We start from the raw sequence: 16139 nt of genomic DNA, 5'->3' as shown, positions 1-16139 counted from the left end.
AGCTGTGCTCGACACAGCCATGGGGAGGTGCTGTAGTTCCAGTCTTTCACACCGAGAAACTTCCTGATCGAACCGCCAGCATGTTTTTCAGGGATGCCTTTTACCTCCCTGCTAAATCAATACCTATTTATCTACTCACATTGCTGTTTTCATACTGCTAGGTAGGCACAAGCCAGGCTGATGGCAGGAGCTCACCCTCCCGGTTGGCAAGATTTTATGTAGATGGCGGTTAACCTGCTATGCTATGTATAAACATGCCAGCTATGTTTAAATATTTGAAAGGATGTCATATTGAGGAGAGGGCAAGCTTGTTTTCTGCTGCTCTGGAGACAAGGATATGGAGCAATAGATTCAAATTGAAGGAAAAAGAATCCACCTAAACATTTAAGAAGGATTTCCTGATGGTAAGCGCTGTTTGGCAGTGGAATATGCTGCTTCCTTGGAGCATAATGTTGTCACTTTCTTTGGAGGTTTTCAAGCAGAAGCTGGATGGCCATCTGTCGGGAGTGCTTTAACTGGGTATTCCTGTATGGCAGAATAGGGTTGGACTGGATGGCCTTTGTGGTCTCTTCCAATTCTATGATTCTAGATAGTGCTCTAGCTTAATATAAAGGAACCCAGCTATCCAAGTTTTTGGTATCTGTGGAATGGTTCTGGGCTCAATCCCCCATAATCTCCAGAGGGCTGACTGTAAATTGCTGCAGCCTGTCCTATTCATATGCTCTTCCTCATTAATAACCTTTTCCATTTTGACAATTCTTTGATTTTGCCTGGCCACATAGCCTGTATACACTTTTCACTTAATATAAATTACAGCACAGGATAAAACTTAGCGAGTCAGTATTTCAGGCATTAAGGATGAGGCAATTCCACTGTTATAGACTCGGCAGCATCAATCAGTGAGATTTTTAAATGTTTATTGCATGAATTGATTCCTTGTCTCCCAACCTCCTTTGCTGACCATATCAGGGTGACCTAGGAACATATGTTACTTACTGAGGACACACACGTATCTCCTGCGCGCATTTATTCTTTAAGATTCCAGTGAGTCATATCTAAACGGACTCCTTTTCAGCAGTGAATTTTTGCTTTAAAAAAACAAAAGAAAAACAAAACTGCACTACCTGCTTCTGCCATTGGATGGCTTGAGATCTTGTCTCTGCATATTCATATGTACATACCATGTTACTTATAGTTGTAACAATCAACATTAATTTATCCTGATTTTTTGTAGATGTCATACATTCTATCCCCCAAGCCTCTACAAGTCTTTTGTGACCTTGACCACTGTCTATAATTCAAAACTGTATTTTGTGAAGTGTCTATCCATTGCATTTGTGCTTTATGTATTCTCACCAATATTAAATATAGACTTGAAATAGAACCCTCACATTTAAATGTTGCATTAATCTCCATATGACTGACTTAGCATGGGCTCATGGTTTCGATTGCAGGCATCCTATACAGAGAAAGCCTATAAAAGCTATTTGGGCTTTAGACTATATTTAATCTGAATATGTAACAAAAGGGAGCAGGGTGGTCTTCTGCCTCCATCATTGCTTTCTTTGCATGGGATGGAGAAAGGTAATGTGAATAAGATGGCATCTTCTCACCCAGAACATACATAGGGCAAACATTCAATGCCGATTATACAATTAACAAGGACAGATGAAACAGAGGTTAAGGCAGTTTTTCCCATCTTATTTTTGGCATCTTGGAGGCTGTTCACAACTCGGGGGGATGCTGTCGCTCTATCTTCCATGCCAAGGAGCTTTCCTCCAATCCATGTCCTTAAGGGCACCTTTATTACCTCCTCAGTAAAAGCGGTACCTACTTACCTACTCACATTTCTGCTTTTGACCTACTAGGTGGGTAAGTGTGCTGGGGCCAGCGGCGGGTGCTCACCCCCAACCCAGACTCAAACTACCAACCTTTTGATTGGCAGGATCTTTCTGTAGCACAGCAGTTTAGCCTGCTGTGCTAAGCCCAGCCCCTCAATAGATACAGTCCTCAATAAACACTCCTCTATTGATAGTGGAAATTCAGAAAAGGCTCCCCCAATTAGACATCTCTGTGTCAGTTTACATGGTAGTGATTTTTGGTATTAGAGGTGCTGAGTATATGCAAAATCTCTGTATACATTTTTGTCAGGAAATGCTCCTGAAAGTGGTGGTCTTTGCATTTGTGTTGGTCTGTGAGATATCCGCTGATGGTCTGGGGAGAGTTTCCAAGAATGAACAAAACAACTATAGCCAATGGAATAGAGTAGCAGTCCTTGGCACATTTGGTTGAGAAATAGCTGGTCCCTTTATATAAAAAAAACTTAAGAAGCACTGATGTAGGGTATACCTAAGTTTTCTAATGAGATTATAATGAGACCTCAATAAAATTATGAGGGTTTGAACAAGGGAGAGATCTTTTTCTTGTCTCATAGAACGCTCTTTCCTGGAAAATGTCTGATTTATTTCAAAATGTATGCAATTTTAACTGTTTTCACCTTTTAATCTCTTTTAGATAGTGGAATTATTTTACATTTTTTGTTTAATTTACTCTTCATTGTAATAAATTCTGCATTGTTTTAAAATGCTTAAATTGATTTCACTTGCATGCCACTCTGACCCAAGGTCATAGAATAAAGGCTATGTCCAGGCAGAGATTTGTATGTGATTCTCCCTGTTTCACTACCAGTGCTTTACTGGAAAACTTTTCCAGTAACATGCTAAATTAGAATAAATTGCATGATGTACAAATTAGATGTCTGGATTTAAGGAACTAAAATACGGCAACCCACTTCCAAATAGTTGTCATTGAATATGAGATAGTGTTAGAATAAAAAAATATGCAGGCATAAAACAGAAATCTGGTTGTTATTTGGTTCAGAAATTTTCTTCTAATCATGGATATATCTGATTGACTTGCCTGTACCTCTGAAATGACAAACACAAACTTCAAAATGTAAAGTTTGCAAAGCTACTTTTAAGGAGAATGAGTTGAATAACACGCTGAAACCATTAGTTAGCTGATCAAAGATAGAGACTCAGAGCATCATCCCATCCCCGACCAGAGTTATGCACGGCTTCAGTATATTGTTTTGTTCATTCCTCTTCAAAGCAATCTTTCAAACTATCCTTCCACAATAGATCTTGAAAAAGTTACTTTTTTGAAATACAGACTCATACCCCTAGCCAGCTTAGCTTCCAGCTGAAGTATTCTGGAAATAGTCCAAATGAGTAAAATTTTAAACTTTTGCTATACATTTGCCCTAATGTAGCGGAAGGAAAGGATCAATCATTGTGGCCATGATTGCAGTTGATGTCAGGGAAGCAGCATGTCTTTATTCATTACCATCTTTATGTTTCAGTTTTGAGGACGAAAGGCCAGCTTTTGGATGTCTAACCTTCCTCTTTGTTTGATTTCTATGCCACTTTTTGTTACTCATAGTATATACATTTACAGAACAACCACAAATATAAACACATGAAGCAAATAAAACATGGAAAATTGTTGGCCAGAAATATTACCGGTGATTGTTTTCAGGTGATTGTTTGATAAATGGAATAAAATGCTTTTTCAGTAATGTAAAAGCCTACAAACATAGAACCATGTGCCCTTTTCTAACCCAGGACTTAGGAAGCAGTGTTTCTTCAACCCTAGATGTGTTTCCCTGCTCCACAATTGGATTGCTGTTTAAAAGTTGGGCAGCAGATATAAATTATGTATTTGCTAGTGCAAAAAGTGTGGTCAGATTTGAGATTGACAAAAAATTAATATTTCGGTTTATACTACCAAACTACTCACGCAGCTCTCATATAAATGCAAGCATTTTTGCCTGACAAATCATCTTTCTTTCCGGCCCCATCTACATGGACGATTTAATGCAGTTTTAAAGAGGTATTGAAGAAGGTGGTTTTGCTGTGCAGATGATTACATAGGAAATCCTGGCATCGGTTTGAGGTCTGGATGGCAACTACACAAACCACAGAGCAGTGATGCACATCAAATACTTTATTTCATAGGAGTTTGTTGACAGTTTGAAGCTAAATTCGAACTACACTAAATAATCAGTGTAGATGGTGCCTCTCTCTCATCTCTATTTTTTTATTGCTGTCAACACTGGGCTGCATGGGGCTCATAAACAGAAGCTGAGCCCAGCTTTAAAAGGATGCTCTCAACCTATGGTTTATTGGATTGTGGAAATAGTATTTGGTTTGAACTGAACGGGGTTACATTATACAGGCAAACGTAAATTCTGAGAAAGAAGTTCTTATTTGCAAACTCTCTTTAAGCCTACTCAGCCCTGCTCCATTTACCTCCTCATCCTCTGATCAGACGGATTTTTAAAATAGCATTACAAAGATGGCGAAGGAATACTCAAAAGACATGTAATTTTAGTGTTTGTTTCCAGCAGAATGACTGCAATAAGCAATGCAGTAAAACTTGGACTGAGAGACAACATCATTTTAATTTAGCAGTTCGACTGTAGACATTTGTGCCTCACTAACATAGGTAAGGTCAATAGCAGCTGCCCTGAGATTCCCTGAGTGCATATGAATGAACAGCAAAAAAGTGAGAAAATACAAAACCTGCCTCACCAGATCTATAAGCTTGGTCACCAAAATGAAAATCATAAGAAAGGTGAAGACTAATGAAAAAAATCATTTTGATATATTTTGGATGAAGCTTTCAAGTGGTCTCCAGAAGGCTTGCAATGTTTTTGTGTAGTTATGCAAGCCTTGCCAGACTTGGCTGTTTCATTTTTCATGTGCAGATTTCTAGTTGTGGATTTAAAAAATTGTTGGAACACATTGAACTGCTGTTCTTTTTTAAGGCATAGGAACCAATCCCTATGTTTCTTGTTATTTCTACCTCCGGTACCAATATTTCTGTTAAAGGAGTAATACCTATGAACATATTTACCTCATTAATTGAGGCAGAACTGCAGTTGAAACTTAGCTGTATTAAGTTGGTGGAGAGGGACAATTTTCACCCCCCACAATCTGGAAAGCAACTAAAAAATGACTAGGAATAACTTCTGGTTTGATTTCTGGATGTTTTTGGTGGACTTAAAATGTTTGATGGCTATCCATTACTCAGGTTGACAAATTTGGGGCAACATCTTCCCTTTAAACTTGGGGATATATAATGTGGCAGGTGGAAGTCATTATGATGTAAGGAAAATAAGAGGGACTTTGCTACTCTGCTGCTGAGTACGCATGCCCAGTATGGAATACATTTCAACATGTAAAACAGTGGATGTGGCTCTAATGAGACATGACACATTATCACAGGATGTCTACACCCAACACCACTGGAGAAATGATATTGTTTAGCTGGTATTGCACCACCTGATATCTGCCGGGAAATAGCAGCCAGCAATGAAAAGACCAAGGCATTGACATCTCCAGCCCACCTATGTTCAGATATCAGTCAGCGTGCCAACGACTTAAATCAAGAAACAGCTTCCTAAGATCTATAGAGATACTTGCAGGAACACCTCAGCTAGCGAGAGTCCAAAAGTGGCAGGTAAAAACCTGAAAAACCTCAATCATTGGCTGATAAAGGGATAAGAAACTCCCTCCTGTGCACACAGAAGACTGGGCGACTTGGAAAGCACTGAACAGAATGCGCTGTGGTACCACAAGATGCAGAGTCAATCTTAAGAAATGTGGCTGCAAAGCAGAGTCCATGACATGCGAATGTGGAGAGGAGCAAACCACAGACCACTTACTATGATGCAGTCTCAGCCCTGCCACATGCACAATGGAGGACCTTCTTACAGCGACACCAGAGGTACTTGAAGTGGCTAGCTTCTAGTCAGACATTTAGTAAAATGCCAAGTTTTTAACTTTGTTTGTGTTTTTTTAAAATACATTATAACTGTACCGCTCCGGCGGGAAGGTAACGATGCTCCATGCAGTCGTGCCGGCCATATGACCTTGGAGGTGTCTCCGGACAACGCCGGCTCTTTGGCTTAGAAATGGAGATGAGCACCAACCCCCAGAGTCAGACATGACTGGACTTAACGTCAAGGGAAACCTTTACCTTTTTAACTGTATTCTCAATTTGCTTCTGACACGATAAACAAAATCTCCACCATTAAACCACTGTCTTCAATACCTGTCTGAAACAGATTTAACTTGGGAATGTAGAAAAAAACATTTTAATCACATCAGTGAATCAAATCTGCAGAAGTCAAACCCACAGATGTGGAGGGCTGACCGTAATGCAGTAAGATCTGGGAGTCCAAGGCTGAGCAGAGCTGTTAGGCTGTCTTTCAACAGAATCTGGAAATTCCAGTTTATCAGAGCTCATTAACCAACTTTGTAACTGGGTTTAGACTCACTTTGATTTACTGTAAAGGTAAAGGTAAAAGTTTTCTCTTGACATTAAGTCTAGTTGTGTCCGAACCTGGGGGTTGGTGCTCATCTCAATTTCTAAGCCGAAGAGCCGGCATTGTCCGTAGACGCCTCCAAGATCATATGGCTGGCATGACTACATGGAGCACTGTTACCTTCCCTTCAATAAAATGGCAAAATCAAGGTTTTCTTTTAGTAATTTATTTAGGAGGAAGGTTGAATATATGGATACAGAATTTGTGGATACAGAGGGTCGTCTGTGCGCACTTTTATATATAAAAAAGGGGGTACATATCTAAATCAAAATTATGACTAATTCTGGCACATTGTTCCTGTAGACACATCAGTTGCAAGTATTAATTTATGCAAGTTGTATAGTCAGATTGTGTGTAGAAATAACTCTTTGTTCTGTTCATAAAGTCTGGTATAATTAAATACAGACCTGGTATGAATGGAAGGTCTTTTGTAATCTTGATTCTAATTTAATGAAAAAGCCCAACTTGGAATTAAAAGCGTCTCTACAATATATGGAAATGTTGATGTTAGATGTTTCTTAAAAATAACTGATATATTCTAGGAGTACTCAGTGTCAACATGCTGCTAAGAGCACTTAAGATGCATCTACACTGCAGAATTAATGCAGTTTGACACCATTTTAGCTGCCATGGCTCATTGCCAAAGAATCATGGGAATTTTAGTTTTATAAGACCTTTAGCCTTCTCTGCCAAGGAGTGCCAATGCCTCACCAAACTTCAAAACCCAGATTTCAAAGCATTGCGTCATGACAGTTAAAGTGGTGTCAAACTGTATTAATTTTACAGTGTAGACGCACCCTTTGAAGTCTTTTAAGCACTTGGAAATAACCTAATTCAATCCGAGGCCACTGAAAATCATTTTGAAAAGTCCAGCTGTTACTGCCAGTCAGGCCCGTAGCCAGGATTTTGATTCGGGAGGGTGGGGGGCTGGGATTTTTTGGGGGGGAGCTGAAGCCCCTCAAGCCCCCTCCCCCCTGCTACATGCCTGCTGCCAGTATATGTGGACTAAAAAGGTTGAAGCTCAGGGCAAAATCATAGGCAGGTTTCCTTGGTTTTGCTGCAAATCTTATCATTTGAAGAAATGGGAAGATTACGGCATAATTCAAAATGTATTACTATTATGAACTTCTACTTATGTCTAGTGCTAGCCAGTGGCATGTTTCACAAAATGTAACATGCAAAGAATCTTATAGCACCTTTGAGACCGAGAGGAAGACCTTGGGAGCATAAGTTTGTATAGATTTGGTAAGTCTCCTTCACAGATACATGGCACGAAGTCTATGAATGAACATGTGTATTCAAAATACAAAACGTGTAGGTATGCTAATGAGGTGACAAGTTCAGTTTTAACTATGGCCATTTGGGGACAATGGCAGGAGGGAAAATGTTGCCTTAAGCACAATATGAATGGTGGAGGGAGGTATTGGAATGTGGTGTGATGCTGGCTGGGAACCAGAAAAGAGATGTGTTAAACCAGGGCTTCTTAAACCTTTTACACTCTCAACCCCTTTCTACCTAGGTATATACCGTAGGTATATAAAATAGGTATACAAACTAACATTTAGTGATAATACTTAAATAAGCATATATATGGCTTGCTAAACAGGCTAATTGTCCTTTTTGTGGAGTACAACTGAAGTATTTTCTACACATAGTTGGTAAAAGATTCCTGCAAATGGCTTAAACAGGCTTTCTGACATTCAGAAACGTTTTACTGTTTCCTAATTTTTCATGATCCCAACATTGAGCTAAGTCCCGTCCCGTCCCGTCCCCCCTCCCCCCCGGTTTAAGAAGCAGTGTGTTAAACGAATACAGTAGAGTCTCACTTATCCAACATCCGCTTATCCAACATTCTGGATTATCCAATGCAGTCGGCCTTTTAGTAGTCAATGTTTCTATAGTCAATGTTGTGATATTTTGGTGCTAAATTCATAAATACTTTAATTACTACATAGTATTACTGCGTATTGAACTACGTTTTCTGTCAAATTTGTTGTATAACATGATGTTTTGGTACTTAATTTGTAAAATCATAACCTAATTTGATGTTTAATAGGCTTTTTCTTAATCCCTCCTTATTATCCAACATACTCACTTATCCAACGTTCTGTCGGCCCGTTTATGTTGGATAGGTGAGACTCCACTGTAACACCATGTAACAAAATTTGGAATTTTTTTTTGTTCCTGTAGTTGTTAAATTCCTGAAACTTTGTTTTTGTGGATGCTACAAACTATGTTGAATTGGCTGAGACTATGGGATAGTCATTGAAAAGCTATTCCAAAATGTGCTGAAGGATGTTCCCACGAAAACAAAGTTTTTTTGCAGTTTAATAAACGTTTTCCAATGTTTAAGATAGAACCAATTAGGAAATGACATTAATAACCTAAGAATAATATTTGTGTTACATAATGTAATATAACACATTATTGTAGAAAATGCTACACCGTCTTATAGCAACATCAGAGGCACTTCAAGTGGCCAGCTACTGGTCAAAGGACATTTAGTATAATGCCAAGTTTAAACATAAACATATACAGTGAGATATCTTGGAGACCGGACCCTAATCTAATCATGAAATTCATATTTTCTTAATGTACACTTTACATAACATCCTGAAGGCAATTTCAAACATATTAAATAAAAGGATCTGATCCTCTGAAGATGCCAGCCACATAAGCAGGCGAAACATCAGGAGAAAATGCTGCTAGAACACAGCAGTACAGCCTGGAAACCACATAACACCTCAGTGATTCCGGCTGTGGAAGCTTTTGACAAAACATATTAAACAATTTTGTGCATGAAACAACATTCATGTATGTTGAGCCACCAAGAAAGCAAATATACCACTATCCCAGCCACCCCAAATTTAGGGTTTGGGAGCATTTTGGATTTCGGAATTTTGAATTCAACTTGTAAACAGGAGCATTTGAAACAGCAGTAGTGTACTAATGTACAGTACTAATGTATTAAACTGGGATTTTGCTTTAGTTCCAATGAAAATTACATTAATACTTCAGAAGAAAGGAAGAAATGGTGAGGTATAATGCTTACGTATTTCAGTCATTAGGGAACAAAACCAGAATTGTGTGGCTCTTAATTCCTCTTAGTGTAAAATGTCAATTTTCACTTTGCTTGGTGCTTGCCCTTATACTGCTGCCAGTTGTGTTGAAGACTGACACAAAGATGATAGTGACTGAAATATAAATAGAATAATTCTGAAAAACTGTATTGACTTTTGCAGAGAAGCATGAATAAGCTGAAATGGAAATAGTTAAAGACATAAAAGTGTTAATTACTATTCTGTGCTGGGATATTCAGTATTGACTTGAGCACAACCCTCTGCTTTGTAATCTCAAGAGGGTTCATCATAAAGGTATTTTAGGAGTCTATCATGCCAGGGGAGAATGGTAAAAAACGTGGTATGAATTGTCTCATATGTTTAAACTTGTTTGAGAATTAACTTATTTTTCTGGCGGAAGAGCGTGTTGGTGATGACAAGGTTGTGTTCTGCACATTTGGTGAGAAGCAGGATGCCATTCAAGTTGCTGTTTCCAACCCTATCTTTTCCTATGGTCCCTGGCCATAGGTCACAGTCTCGTCCTAACTCTTGTGTTAAAATCTCCCAGGATGATTTTGTCCTCCTTAGCTATCTCTGATAGGATGGTGTCCAGCTGACAGTAAAAATGTTCCTTGATGTCTTCATCAGCATCTAGTGTTGGTGCATAGGCACTTATGATGGTGGCCTGTTGATAGAATAGGGCTCTATAGTCACCTATGTACCCACCACCAAGACACTATACTAGGAAGGCCATCATATTCAGACAATGGGGGTTCGCCTAAGTAAGTAAGTAAGGTATTAACATTAATGACAATAAATGGGAATTGCTCATTATATTTGGGTCTATCTTTTTGAAACACCTTCATTGCATTTTGACAGCCCTAGAAGACAGGAAAAGCTTGCTTCCCATTCAATAATTGGATTGCATGTTTTATGTGCAATTTCACCTTAAATGATATGTAGGTTTGTGCTATTTTGAGAAGGAAGGCTGAAAGTCAAGCTACCCCTCTATTCTGCCTTGGTCAGACCACACCTGGAATACTGTGTCTAATTCTGAGCACCACAATTTAAGGGAGACGTTGACAAGCTGGAATGTGTCCAGAGAAGGGCAACTAAAATGATTAAGGGTCTGAAGAACAAGCCCTATGAGGAGCGGCTTAAAGAGCTGGGCATGTTTAGCCTGCAGAAGAGAAGACTGAGAAAAGACATGATGAGGGCCAGGTATAAATACAGTAGAGTCTCACTTATTCAAGCCTCGCTTATCCAAGCCTCTGGATTATCCAAGCCATTTTTGTAGTCAATGTTTTCAATATATCGTGATATTTTGGTGCTAAATTCGTAAATACAGTAATTACAACATAACATTACTGCGTATTGAACTACTTTTTCTGTCAAATTTGTTGTATAACGATGTTTTGGTGCATAATTTGTAAAATCATAACCTAATTTGATGTTTAATAGGCTTTTCCTTAATGCCTCCTTATTATCCAAGATATTTGTTTATCCAAGCTTCTTCCAGCCCGTTTAGCATGGATAAGTGAGACTCTACTGTATGTGAGGGGAAGTCAAAGGGAGAAGGGAGCAAGCTTGTTTTCTGCTGCCCTAGAGACTAGGACGCGGAACAGTGGCTTCAAACTACAGGAAAGGAGATTCCACCTGAACATTGGGAAGAACTTCCTAAGCGTGAGAGCTATTCAGCAGTGGAACTCTCTGCCCCAGAGTGTGACCATCTGTCGGGGGTGCTTTGAATGCAATTGGCAGAAAGGTGTTGGACTGGATGGTTCACGAGGTCTCTTCCAACTCTATGATTCTATGCTTGCCCATAGAAAATCATGTTTACCCTATCTAAGAAACTAGACCTGATGTGGTCTATCCAATGCAGTTTTCTGAATCGGTGCCCCAATGAAACCTAGAAATAGGCCTGAAAATCAAGACACCAATAAAGAAAATGTTGACCTTTGTAATCATAGTTGATTCTCTAAGTTCAACAAGCAAAGCAGGGATATCCTGTGCTTACAGCTATAAAAAACATGTTATTTTAAAATATTGTCTTGTGCTACATTTAAATAGAAGCTGTATCATCAGATTCCAAATATCATCAGTTTCAGAAAAAACATACTTGAGCTGCAGGCAAGAGGGCAGATTCCAAAATCTTTAAAATGTAAATATATTAAGTGTTTCTGCCTATAAATTCCATTAGGAATATAGCTTACTTCGTTGTAAGAGCTTGCAATAGGAGATTATTGTAAAAAATAGTATGCAAAGGAGCATTAAAGCAAGGGGTCGTTGGCAACAAAATGTATTTTGTGGGTAGAAACTTCCCAGCCGATGAGTGTATAATTGGACCTCAGTTTATCCATACAGAAAATGGGACTAGGCCTTGCATGACTGTCCTGTTACTTCTGGAGGCAAATTATCTAACACAGTGAAGTGGGATATGGTTATATATTTCACAGGCAGAGAAGGTTTAATGAAAAATGGGGTCGAGGGGAGTAGGGCTAAAAAACCCCTAATCAATTTTTTCTGCCTGCAGCAACTGCGTCAGGACCCGCGTGTGGCGTGGCTTTAGGGCCTCTCCTACAGCCTCCGAGGAGGCCTATTCCACAGCGGGCCCGACCGCGTAGCCAAGGCGGCGAGCCTCGTTTGGCCCCTATTGAGATCCGCGCCTTTGCCTATGAGCCGCTCTCTTCATACATTGCATTGCAGCAGCACTTCCAGCCTCATAGAGCTGTACATCCCGCTTCAGCCATCTCCCTCTCAGGCAGTTTTATATTTGCGCGCCTTTTCCATCCCCGGTGACGTGTCTCCCGCCGCGACCAATCGGCGCGCCGCTCTGGTCAGGACAATGGGAGGCGTTCCTCCAATCGGCGCGGCGCCTGCCGCGGCGGCAGCCAATCAGAACATCCCTGTGTTGAGAGTAATGTTACCAGCGCTGGAGAGAGTGAGCAGGCTGCGTATCGATCCCGCTCTCAGCCATTGCAGTGCATTGGTCTTACATAGAGATCCAGCAGCCGGCGGCGTGACTTGTGTGGAAGGAAACTGAGTGAGGTTCTGGTTCTGGGAAGAGAAGAGTGGTGAGTACGGTGAGAACAGGGAGAGAAGAAGAAGGGCGGGAAGAAGAAGAAGGGAGGGAGGCCCACGCAGGCGAGTGTGGGGCCAAATCCCCACTCCCCGCTTCCTTGGAGGCACACAAAGCGGGGAAAGGGATGACAGGGGGGAAGGAAGGAAGGAGAGGCGCTTCAATCTCCTTATACATATATATTAAAATATCCCTATTTGACAGATTTTCATTAAGGGAAGCTTGCGAGGATGGTGGTCATGAAAAGCGCTGCTTGGAGGGCTCCTTATAGAGGAGAAGCCGCGAAAAGGAGCGGAGAGGAGGCGGAGGAGGGCTCCACGGTGAGGGGACCCATTGAGGACCCCCACTTAAAGGGAGCGCCGCCTCTTTTCTGCTCCCCTCCAGGGCGTTGTTGGCCTCCCGGCGATAAATCACCTCGGGAGCTGCGCTTGCTGTAACATGGCTGACTAGAGCCGTGTGGAGAGGAGAGGGAAAGGAGAGGAGGAGGAGGGAAGAGGGAGGGAGGGAGGAAAACAAGGCGAGAGGGGGCCGGCTTTGAGGCGGAGAAGAAGCGGGAGGAGGAGGGAGAGGCGTCAGTGACTGGCCGGCCGACGGAGGGAGCGCCTCTTTCTCTCTGGACCTGTCTACACCGTTCTATCTTGTGGTTCAGTCCTGCTACAACGCATTATAGGACTCTTACGGCCCTTCTACACAGCCCTATATCCCAGAATATCAAGGCAGAAAATCCCACAATATCTGCTTTGAACTAGGTTATCTCAGTCTACACTCAGATAATGTGGGATTTTCTGCCTTGATATTCTGGGATACAGGGCTGTGTCCTATATCCACAGAACTGAATAAATCCCACATTTTCATGGCAGAAAACCCCACATTATCTGCTTTGAACTAGGATATATGGCAGTATGGACATAGAACCCTTCCACACAGCCCTAATATCCCAGAATATCAAGGCTAAAAAATGCCACAATATCTGCTTTGAACTGGGATATATGGTAGTATGGACTCGGCCTTCCACATAGCACTATAACCCAGAATATCAAGGCAGAAAATCCCACATCTCATTTGAACTAGGATATATGGCAGTATGGACATAAGGCACCTCCACACAGCCCTATAACCTGGAATATCAAGGCAGAAAATCCCACATGTTCTTTGAACTATGGCCCCATCCATACAGCTGGAAAAAAAATCCCACATTTTCTGCTTTGAACTGGGATATAGAGCAGTGTGGACTCATAACTAAATTCACAGTAGATATTGTGGGATTTTCTGCCTCAATATTCTGGGACTCCTTCCACACAGCTGAATAAAATCCCACAATATCTGCTTTGACCTGTATTATCTGAGTCCACACTGCCATATATCCCGGTTCAAAGCAGATAATGTGGGATTTTATTCAGCTGTGTGGAAGGAGTCCCAGAATATCGAGGCAGAAAATCCCACAATATCTGCTTTGAACTGGATTATCTGAGTCCACACTGCCATATATCCCAGTTCAAAGCAGATAATGTGGGATTTTATTCAGATGTGTGGAAGGGGTCCCAGAATATCAAGGCCACAATATTTACTGTACTTATATACTGCTTTTCTCACTCCAAGGGGACTGAAAGCGGTTTACAACATGAATAATGGCAAAATTCAATGTCTTAAGATACATATAAAACTAAAACATGAAACCTAAACAAAAAACACAGCTATGGATTACAATCAGTGTGGTATTTGAAACCTGTTTGGACAAACCAGTTGGAAGTGTGAATTTACAGCTTGATGGTATCTATTTGGCTTTTAGACAACACCAACAACATGATCATTTTCCTTCTCCTATATGGTTCTTAACATTTTTACCCAATGAAGGAGCCAGTGTAGCAAAGAGCTAAGGCATGGCAAAGAACTAAGGCACCATAAAGCAAAGAACTAAGGCACAGTGAGTGTGATCTGAGTCCACACTGCCATATATTCCAGTTCAAAGCAGAAAATGTGGGATTTTATTCAGCTGTGTGGAAGGGGCTTCAGATCACCCAGTTTAAAGATGTTATTGTGGGATTTTCTGCCTTGACATTCTGGGTTATATGCCTATGTGGAAGGGCCCTTACACTTCTAGAGAAGCCACATCAAGGATGTTCAAATGCATCATGTGGCAGATTCAGCTCCAGAACTGTGAAAGAGATTACTTAAAAGCCTCACTGGTTGTGTTTTAAAAGGAAGGGGCCTGAGACTATTAGGAATTGTGGGAGTTGAAGTCCAAAACACCTGAAGAGAGGGCTGAAGTTGGCCCAGGTCTGATCTATCGGGTTTAAAACATGTATACATCTCTATCTCTAGGCCTTTCCACACAGCCATATAACCCAGAATGTCAAGGCTGATAATCAGCAATACCCGTCATCTTTAAGCTGGGCCCCCTTCCACACAGCTGAAAAAAATCCCACATTATCTGCTTTGAACTGGAATAGATAGCAGTGTGGACTCGGGGCACTTCCACACAGCCATATATATGACCCTGAATATCAAGGCAGAAAATCCCACAATATCTGCTTTGAACTGAATCATATGGCAATATGGACTCAAGGATAACCTAGTTCAAAGCAGATATTGTGGTATTTTCTCCCCGGATATTCTGGGTTATATGGCTGTGTGGAAGAGCCCTGAGTCCACACTGCCATATATTCTAGTTCAAAGCAGATAATGTGAGATTTTATTATTCAGTTGTGTGGAAGGGGATTTAGATAACCCAGTTCAAAGCAGATATGGTGGGTTATTCTGCCTTGATATCTGGGTTATATGGCTGTGTGGAAGGGCCCTTGGTGATCTAAGAGCTCTTCTATACAGACTCTATATCCTAGGACCTGATACTGCTTTAAACTGGATTATATATAAGTCCGCACAGCCAGATGTGGGATAAACATAAAACCTGGGCTAAAGGACCTGTCTGGAAGGGCCCTGAGGCCACTTCCAAACAGCTGAATAAAATCCCACAATATCTGCTTTGAACTGGGTTATATGGCAGTGTGGACTCAAGATAATCCAATTCAAAGCAGATATTGTGGGATTTTCTGCCTTGATATTCTGGGTTATATGGCTGCGTGGAAGGGCCTTGGTTTTTCAGAGTCCATGCCATATATCCCACTTCAAAGCAGATGTGGGATTTTATTCAGCTGTGTGGAAGGGTCCCCAGAAGCCCTATATCCCAGAATATCAAGGCAGAAAAATACCACAATATCTGCTTTGAACTGGGTTATCTGAGTCCACACTTAATGTGGGATTTTCTGCCTTGATATTCTGGGTTATATGGCTGCGTGGAAGGGCCTTGGTTTTTCTGAGTCCATGCTACCATATATCCCACTTCAGTGCAGATAATGTGGGATTTTATTCAGCAGAGTGGAAGGGGTCCCAGAAGCCCTATATCCCAGAATATCAAGGCAGAAAAATACCACAATATCTGCTTTGAACAGGGTTATCTGAGTCCACACTGCCATATATCCCACTTCAATGCAGATGTGGGATTTTATTCAGCTGTGTGGAAGGGGCCCCAGAAGCCCTATATCCCAGAATATCAAGGCAGAAAAATACCACAATATCTGCAATAACAATAACTGGGTTATCTGATAATGTG

Source organism: Anolis carolinensis, chromosome 3 (assembly GCF_035594765.1).
Source record: "Anolis carolinensis isolate JA03-04 chromosome 3, rAnoCar3.1.pri, whole genome shotgun sequence".
Classification (NCBI taxonomy): domain Eukaryota; kingdom Metazoa; phylum Chordata; class Lepidosauria; order Squamata; family Dactyloidae; genus Anolis; species Anolis carolinensis.
This window is presented reverse-complemented; position numbering follows the sequence as displayed.